The sequence below is a fragment of the Vulpes vulpes genome, chromosome 3 (genome assembly GCF_048418805.1).
Source record: "Vulpes vulpes isolate BD-2025 chromosome 3, VulVul3, whole genome shotgun sequence".
In the NCBI taxonomy this organism is placed as follows: domain Eukaryota; kingdom Metazoa; phylum Chordata; class Mammalia; order Carnivora; family Canidae; genus Vulpes; species Vulpes vulpes.
The window spans coordinates 90005828-90015207 of NC_132782.1; positions in this window are offsets into that span (position 1 = coordinate 90005828).

The following is a 9380-nucleotide window of genomic DNA, read 5'->3' on the forward strand; positions in this document are numbered from 1 at the left end:
GCGGCGATGGGCGGGAGGGATCTGCCGTGAGAAGATGACACCTGTGCGTGTGGCTGAGAGCGAGGCCAACTCCAGATGCTGCGGTGCCTTGCCCAGAGCTGCGGGCTCTCTCACCCATCTACTGTCCCACGCTGCCGCCCACCCGCCACCCTCCTGCAGGACCGCCCTCAGGCCCTGGGTGCTTTGAGATCGCACCCCACCACCACAGGACCCCTCGTGGGCACCAAGACCAGCTGACATGGGGTCACCAGTGCCCCCTCCCTTGCCAGGAGGCAGGACAGATGCTCTGACAGCCTTTTTCTAGCAAACGTGCAGGAAAGGACTCAATCCTACAGAAGGTGACTTCAAGGGCTGCTTTCTTAGGTCCCTTGCGGATGGTTCACAGATGGCGCTCCCTTCCAGATGCCCGGGAGAGGAGAGATGCGACACACGGCACAAACCTAGGGCTAATGATCCGAAGATTCACCCACTGGGTTGTTGAAGAAGGAAAGCAACCGGGCGACTTTCTTGTTCAGAAATTTAGTCCCAGGGAACGAAGAGCCACACAAACCTTGGACGCAGGGACGCCAGGGACAGTGGACAGTCGGGGCTCTCTGCCGAGCACACATGGCACACAGGGGGGCCCCCGAGGAGCCGTCACACTGCTGGTCCGTCATCCCTCTCGTCTCCCAGATGTGGGCACTTGGGAAGGTGGAGGATAACTTTTGGAGGCACTGGCCCAAGATCAAAGACTTACAAACCATTTTTTGGTGTCTCCCAACAAAATGCCCTTCCGGCTCACCCTCCCTCCACCTAAATCGGCAAACCCCGTCTAGGCGTGAAAGACTGCCGTGAGCTCATCACAGCATCACTCTTGACTATAAACGGAGCTGACACCCACTGGACATCTGAGCGATGTACCTATGGCAAAGAATAAAGCAAACAGGAGAAAGGACCCTTCTATACTTCGAATTATAGTTATTTTCAGAGGAAGAAAATATCTGAAGGAAGATGTATTTCCACTGTTGCTCATTAGGCTATATGACCTTTCAGGGACATCTTGGTTGTTTATAGTCTGCATCTAGGCTGACTTTTTTTTATTTTCTATTGGCTGGTTCCATATTTATTCTAGGCGTTAAGAATTCTGAATATCACTACTCTGTATGCTAGAGAGAGAGAGAGAGAGAGAGAGAAACTTTTAAAGAACAACAATGATGCACACAATAAAACCACTCATCATCCCCAGAATCAGAACAATCACAGCTTGGATGAGAAAAGACAACCAACAAATAACAACACCAACGTGACTACGACGTTGGAATTACCTGACAACTATTTTAAAGCAGCAATCGTAAAGAATGTTTCAACAAAGGGCCCAGCAGTTGAAGCGTTGATCGTCTGCTTTTGGCTCAGGGCATGATGCCGGGGTCCTGGGATGGAGTCCCACATCAGGTTCCCTGCAGGGAGCCCGCTTCTCCCTCTGCCTATGTCTCTGCCTCTGTGTGTGTGTGTGTGTGTCTCATGAATAAAATTTTAAAAAAACATTTTTTAAAGAATGTTTCAACAATTACAAACACTCTTGAAACGTATGAAAAAGAAAATCTTGGGCAGCCCCGGTGGCACAGCGGTTTAGCGCCGCCTGCAGCCCAGGGCGTGATCCTGGAGACCCGGGATCAAGTCCCACGTCGGGCTCCCTGCATGGAGCCTGCTTCTCCCTCTGCCTGTGTCTCTGCCTCTCTCTCTCTCTGTCTCTATGAATAAGTAAAATAAAATCTTTAAAAAAATGAAATAAAATCTTAGCTGATAAATCGAAGATATTTAAAAAATCAAATGGAAATTATAGAACTGAAAAATTTAAGAACCCAAACTAAAGATTTATTGGACAAGCTGGATACCGGAGACAACAGAAAAAAGAACCCGTAAACTTGAAGACCTATTACAGAAATAACCCAATGTGAGCAACAGAGAGAAAACAGACTGGAAATAAATGAATAGACCATTAGAAATCCATGAGCAACAATAAAAAATCTAACATGAGTGCCAGCAGAGTCCCAGAAGAAAAGATGAAAGAATGTGAACTGAAAACATTTTTCTTTTTTTTTTTTTAATTGAGATGTAGCATTTTACTAGTTCGAGGTGTGGAACATGGTGGTTCAGTATTTGTATATATTGTGAAATGATCACCACCAGAAGTCTCATTAACATCCATCGCAGCACAAGGTTACATTTTTTTCTTGTGATGAGGACTTTAAAGATCAACTGTCCCAGCAACTTTCAAACATGCAACACAATATGTTAACTACAGTCACCACACATCCCATGTGCACATTCCATCCCCAGGACTCCCTCCACCCACTTTGCTCGCTCCCGAGCCCCCACCTGACAACCACCAACCTGTTCTCCATATCTATGAGCTTGGTTTGGTTTAGTTCTTGATTCCACACAGAAGTGAGATCACACAGTATTTGTCTTTCTCTGACCTTACTTCACTTAGCATAATGCCCTCAAGTCCCATCTATGTCGTTGACAATGACAAGACTTCTTTTTGTCATGGCTAATATTTCAGTGTGTATAGATGCCACATTTTTAAAATCTGCTCTTCCATCTGTGGACACCAGGCTGCTTCGTATCTTGTCCGTGGTGAATAATGCCACAGTGAACATGGGCGTGCAGACATCTTTTCAAGTTAGTGTCTTTCTTAGGATAAATTCCAGGAGTGGAATTGCTGGATCATATGGTAATTCTATTTTTAATTTTGTAAGGCACCTCCATTCTGTTTTAGAGTGGCTGTGCCAGTTTGCATTCTCACCAACGTTGCACAGGGCTCCATTTCTGCCCATCCTCGCCAACACTCGTTACCTCTTGTCTTTCTGATAATAGCCATTTTTACAGGTGTGAGTTGGTATTGATGGTGATTTTGATTTGCACTCCCCTGATGATGAGTGATGTTGAGCATCTTTTCATGTACCTGTTGGCCATCTGGATGTCTTCTTTGAAAAATGCCTATTTTGGTCCTCTCCCCATTTTTAAAAAAAGATTTTATTTATTTATTTATGAGAATACACAGAGAGAAGAGGGAGACGCAGAGACACAGGCAGAGGGAGAAGCAGGCTCCCTGTAATGAGCCTGATGCAAGACTTGATCCCAGGACCCTAGGAACACAACCTGAGCCAAAGGCAGATGCTCAATCACTGAGCCACCCTGGTGTCCCTCTTAACTTGTCTAATAGTTTATTACTAGTATATAGAAATGCAACCAATTTTTGTACTTTTATTTTGTATGCCATGACTTTACTGAATTAATTAATTCTGTTTTGGGTGGTATCTTTAGGATTTTCCATACACAATACCATGTCATCTGCAAATAGTGACACTTTTGGGGCACATGGGTGGCTCAGTTGATTAAGTGTCTGACTCTTGGTTTTGGTACAGGTCATGATCTTAGGGTCCTGAGATTGAGCCCCATGTTGGGCTCAGCACAGTCTACTTTTCCCTTTCCCTCTGCTCCCTCCTCTCATAAGTAAGCAAAATCTTAAAAATAAATAGTGACACTTTTACTTTTTCCTTTCTGATTTGGACATATTTCTGTTTTGCCTAATTGCTTCTCCCTAGGACTTCCAATACTGTGTGGAATGAAAGTGATGAGAGTGGACATATTTGTATTGTTCTATTCTTAGAGGAAAAGCTCTCAACTTTTAACCATTAAGTGTGATGTTAGCTGTGGACTTGTCCTATATAGACTTTATTATGTAAAGGTGTGTTCCCTCTGTACCTGGTTTGTTGAGAGGTTTTTTATTTTTTTAAATCATAAATTAATGTTGAATTTTGTCAAATGCTTTTTCTGTATCTATTGAGATAATAAAAATATTTTTCTCTTTCTTTTTGTTAATGTGGTGTATCACATTGCTTTATTTGTGGAGGTTGAACCATCCTTGCACCCCTGGAATAAATCCCCCTTGCTCATAGTATATGAGCCTTTAAATGTATCAAATTCAGTTTGCCAATATTTTTTGAGGATTTTTGCATCTATGTTCATCAGGGATATTGGCTTGTAATTGTCTTTTCTTGTGGCATCCTTCTCTGGTTTTGATCAAAATAATGCTGCCCTCATCCAGTGAGTTCAGGAGTGTTCTATTGAAGAATGTGAGAAGGATTTGTATTAATTAAAAAAAATGTTTGGTAGAATTTACCAGTGAAGCCATATGGTCTTGGACTTTTGTTTTCCAATAGGAAGATTTTATTACAAATTCAATCTCCTTACTAGTAATCAGTCTGTTCAGATTTTGTATTTCCTCATGACCCAGTTTTTTTTTTTTTAAAGATTTTTATTTATTTATTTACTCATAGAGACAGAGAGAGCGAGGCAGAGACACAGGCAGAGGATGAAGCAGGCTCCATGCAGGGAGCCAGACGTGGGACTCGATCCCAGGTCTCCAGGATCACACCCCGGGCTGCAGGCGGTGCTAAACCGCTGCGCCACGGGGGCTGCCCTCTTTTTTTTTTTTTTTATGACCCAGTCTTGATAGGCTATATGTTTCTAGGAACTTACCCATTCCTTCTAGTTTTTCCAATTTGTTGGCATATAATTTTCCATAGCAGTCTCTTATGACATTTTGTATTTTTAAAAATATTTTATTTATTCATGAGAGACAGAGAGACAGGCAGACACAGGCAGAGGGAGAAACAGACTCCCTGCAGGGAGCCCAATGTGGGACTCTATCCTGGGACCCTGGGATAACACCCTGAGCCAAAAGTAAATGCTCAACCACTGAACCACCCAAGCATCTCTTTGTATTTCTTATTGGTTATAACATCTTATTTCATTTCTGATTTTATTTATTTGAGTCTTCTCTTTTTTTCTTGGTGAGTCTAGCTAAAGAATTGTCAGTTTTGTCTTTTCAAAAAAAACTAGCTGTTAGTTACATCGATCTTTTCCATTGTCTTTTCAGTTTCTATTTCATTTCTTTCCCCTCTGGTCTTTATTATTTCCTTCCTTCTACTTACTTTTTTCTAGTTCCTTGAGATGTGGAGTTTGGCTGTTTAATTTTTTTCCTTGTTTCTTGAGGTAGGCACTTATCACTGGAACGTCCTTCCTAGAGCTGCTTTTGTTGCATTCTGTAACTTCTGGTATATTGTATTTCCATTTTCATTCAGCCAAGGTATTTTTCAGTGTCTTCTTTGGTGTCTTTTGGTTTCTTCTTTGACTCATTAGTTGTTCAGTAGCATGTTGTTTAATCTCTACATATTTGCAATTTTTCCAGTTTTCTTGTAATTTCTAGTTTCATTCCCTTATGGTCAGAAGATTCTTTTTATTTTTAAGATTTTATTTATTCATGAGAGACAGAGACAGAGACATAGGCAGAGGGAGAAGCAGGCTCCCTGCAGGGAGTCTGATGTGGACTAGATCCCAGTACCCTGGGATTACACCCTGAGCCAAAAGCAGACAGTCAACTACTGAGCCACCCAGGTGCCCCTGGGCAGAAGATTCTTGAAATGATTTAAAAATTTTAAAATTTATTGACTTTTTTTTGGCCCGACATGTGATCTATCTTGGAAAATGTTCCACGTGTACTTGAGAAGAATGTGTGTTCTATAGTTTTTGCATAGAATGTTCCATATATACTTATCAAGTCCATCTGGTCTAACATGTTAGCCAACATTTCCCAGTCAATGTTTCCTTACTGACTTTCTGTCTGAATGACCTATCCTTTGATGTAAGTGTATTCAAAGTCCCCTACTATTATTGGGTAGAGGTCTATTTCTCTCTTTAGGTCTCTTAGTATTTATTTTATATATTTATGTGCTCCTCCTATGTTGGGTGAATAAATATTTACAAATGTTATATTCTCCCATTGGATTGACCCCTTTATCATCACATAGTGCCCTTCTTTGGCTTTTATTGCAGTCATTGTTTTAAAGTCTATTTTGTGTATAGATACCCAGGCTTTCTTTCAGTTTCCATTTATATGGAATATCTTTTTCTATCCCTTCACTTTCAGTCTCTGGGTGTCCTTACATCTGAAATGAGTCTCCTGTAGGCAGTGTATAGATGGCTCCTGCGGAGGGTCTTCTCTTTGTTTTTTATCCATTAAGGTACTCAGGTCTTTTTAGTGGAGAATTTAATCAATTTACACTTAAAGTAAGTATTGATAGGTGGTACTTATTGTCATTTGGTTCATTGCTTTCTGGCTATTTTATAGTTCCTTTGTTCTTCTCTTGTTCTCTTTCTTTGTGATTTGATTTTTTTCCTGCTGTTGTAGTAGGCTTAGAGACCATTTTCTTTTTGTGTATCTACTATAGATTTTTGCTGTGATTACCATGAGGCGTATGTAAAACAATTTATGCTTATAATCATTTTAAATTGATAATAGTGTAAGTTTGAATGCATTCTAAAGCTCTACATTTTTGCTCCCCCCACACACATTTTATGTCTTTGATATCACAATTTACATCTTTCTATCTTGTGTTCTTAGTAAATTATTGTAGCTAATCCTTTACAACTTTTGTCTTTTCACCTTCATACCAGCTTTATAAGTGATTAACCCACCACCTTTGCAACATCACATTAATTCTGAATTTTGAAACTTATGCTTTCACATGTTTTTCTGTTAGTAATTAGCACCCCTTTGTTTCAGCTTTAAAAAATTCCTTTAACATTTCTTGTAAGGCTGGTCTAGCAGTGATTAATTCTTTTAGCTTTTGCTTGCCTATCTCTCCTTCAATTCTGAATAACAACTTTGCTGAATAGCATATTCTTGGTTAGAAGCATTTTTTCTTTCAGTACCTTGAATATATGATGCCACTGCCTTCTGGCCTGCAAAGTTCTTGCTGAAAAATCTGGTGAATGTTTTACAAGGGATCCCTTGTACATAGAAGTTGTTTTTTCTTGCTGTTTTTAAGATTCTCTCTTTTAAAAAAAAAAACCTTTTGACACTTTGATTATAATCTTAGTGTGGGTCTCTTCGGGCTCATCTTATTTCAAACTTTTTCAGCTTCTTCTGTCTGGATGTCTGTTTCCTTACTCAGCTTAGAGACATTTTCAGTCATTATTTCTTCAAATATCTTTTCTGCCCCTTTCTCTCTCTCTTTTTCTTCTGCGAGCCCCCTAATGGGAATGTTGTTCAATCTGTTCTTCAATCTGTTCTGATCTGGTGAGTTCCACTGCTCTGTTCTTGAGTTTTCTGATAGTTCCCTCCACTTCGCCTCATCTGCTATTGGGTCCCTTTACTGTATTTTTCATTTCAGTTCTTGGACTCCAGGGTTCTGTGTCTTCTATTTGGTACTTTCTTGTATTTTCTATCCCTTCATTGAAGTTATGACTTTGTTTATCCATTCTTCTCCTAATCTTTTTTTTAAAGATTTTATTTATTTATTCATGATAGAGAGAGAGAGAGAGAGAGAGGCAGAGACACAGGTAGAGGGAGAAGCAGGCTCCACGCAGGGAGCCTGACATAGGACTTGATCCCAGGACTCCAGGACCACACCCTGGGCCAAAGGCAGGTGCTAAACCACTGAGCCACCCAGGGATCCCCCCTTCCTCTCCTAATCTTGGTGAGCATCTTTATGACCATCATTTTGAACTCCTTAGCAGTTAAATCACTAATCTCCACTTCATTATGGTCTTTTCTGTAAGTATTATCTTGTACTTTAATTTGGAACACGTTCCTCTGTATCTTCATTTTCCTTGGCTCCCTGTGTTGGTGTCTATGCACTCAATAAAACAGTCTCTTCTCCTTTTCTTGAAAGAGTGGCCTCATGGGGGAGATGAACCTTATCATTCAACTCTGACCCAGCTCTTGACTGTGTCTCAAACTTTTGTGATTATACAACCATCCTGCATTATTTTTAGTGACTTGAGAAAATATTTTGAATAGCTAAAAACATCCACAATTTAGTGAAAGGCCTAAACCTACAGATTCAAGAAGCTGAGCAAACTCTAAATAAGAAAAAAAAATCTGTGTCGAAACATATTGTAATCAACTTTTGAAAACTAAACACAAAGAAAACGTGAAAGCAGCTAGAGAGAGATGACATATCACTTGCAGAGGAATAACATTTGGAATAACAGGAGATGTAGATGAGAATCTAAAATGATGATGGTCATTTTTTGAATGCTGGAAGAAAATAAGTGTCAACTCTGAATTCTATGTCCAGCAAAAATATCTTCCAGGAATTCAGAGGAAATAAAGACATTCTCAGATGAAGGAACAGTAAGAGAATTTATTACCATCAGATTTACCTTTAAGTAACTGCTAGAGGAAGTTCTCCAAGTAGAAAGAAATTTATAACAGAAGGAAGCTTGAAACTTCAAGGTTTTAGAAAGAAAGAGTGATATAGTGTTAAATGTATGTAAAGAATATACTTAAGACAATTATACTTTAAAAGAGGAGGGAGGATGAGAGACCTAGATGGAAGTAAGTTTTCTACACTTTACTGGAAGTGATAACATTTTGATACCAGGGGCAGCCCAGGTGGCTCAGTGGTTTGGCACTGTCTTCGGCCCAAGTTGTGATCCTGGAGATCCAGGATTGAGTCCCACGTCAGGCTCCCTGCATAGAGCCTGCTTCTCCCTCTGCCTGTGTCTCTGCCTCTCTCTCGTTCATGAATAAATAAATAAAATCTTAAAAAAAAATTTTGATACCAGTAGATTGTGTTAAGCTACATAGATATATTATAATACACCATTAAAAACCTATGTAGTGAGATATATTAAAAATACTACATATTGAAAAAAATTATAAAGGTTAAAGTAACCCATAGGTAGGCAAGAAACAGGAACAGAAAAACAAGAAACAGAAGGAACAAATAGAAGACAAATATTAAAATGTCAGCCTTAACCGTAACACATCAATAGTTACTTTAAATGTAAATGGTCTAAATACATTAATTAAAAGACTGAGATTGAAAGAGTGGATTAACACACACACACACACACACACACTACCCAGCTATATGCTACCTCTAGGTCCACTTCAAATGTAACTATATAGATAAGTTGAAAGTAAAAGAATGATAGAAAATGATGAATGCAACCCTTAACTTAAAATGCATGGATTGGATATATTACTGCCATATAATGTAGAGTTCAGAGGGAAAAAAAATCAGACTCATAAAGAGACATTCCTAAAAGTGAGGTCGGCAAGGTTGCAGTGAACAAGATCAACACAAGAATCAATCATGTTACTAAATACTAGCAACAAACATGTGGAAACTGAAATTTAAAACAGCAACATTCATAATTTCTAAAAAGAAAAAATAGGTATAAATCTAACAAAACAAGTGCAGAATCTGTATGCTGAAAATTACAAAATGGTGATTGAAAATAGTAAGATATTCAAAGAACTGGAACAGCATACCATGTTTATGAATTGGAAGAATCAACATAAGAATTATGTCTGTTCT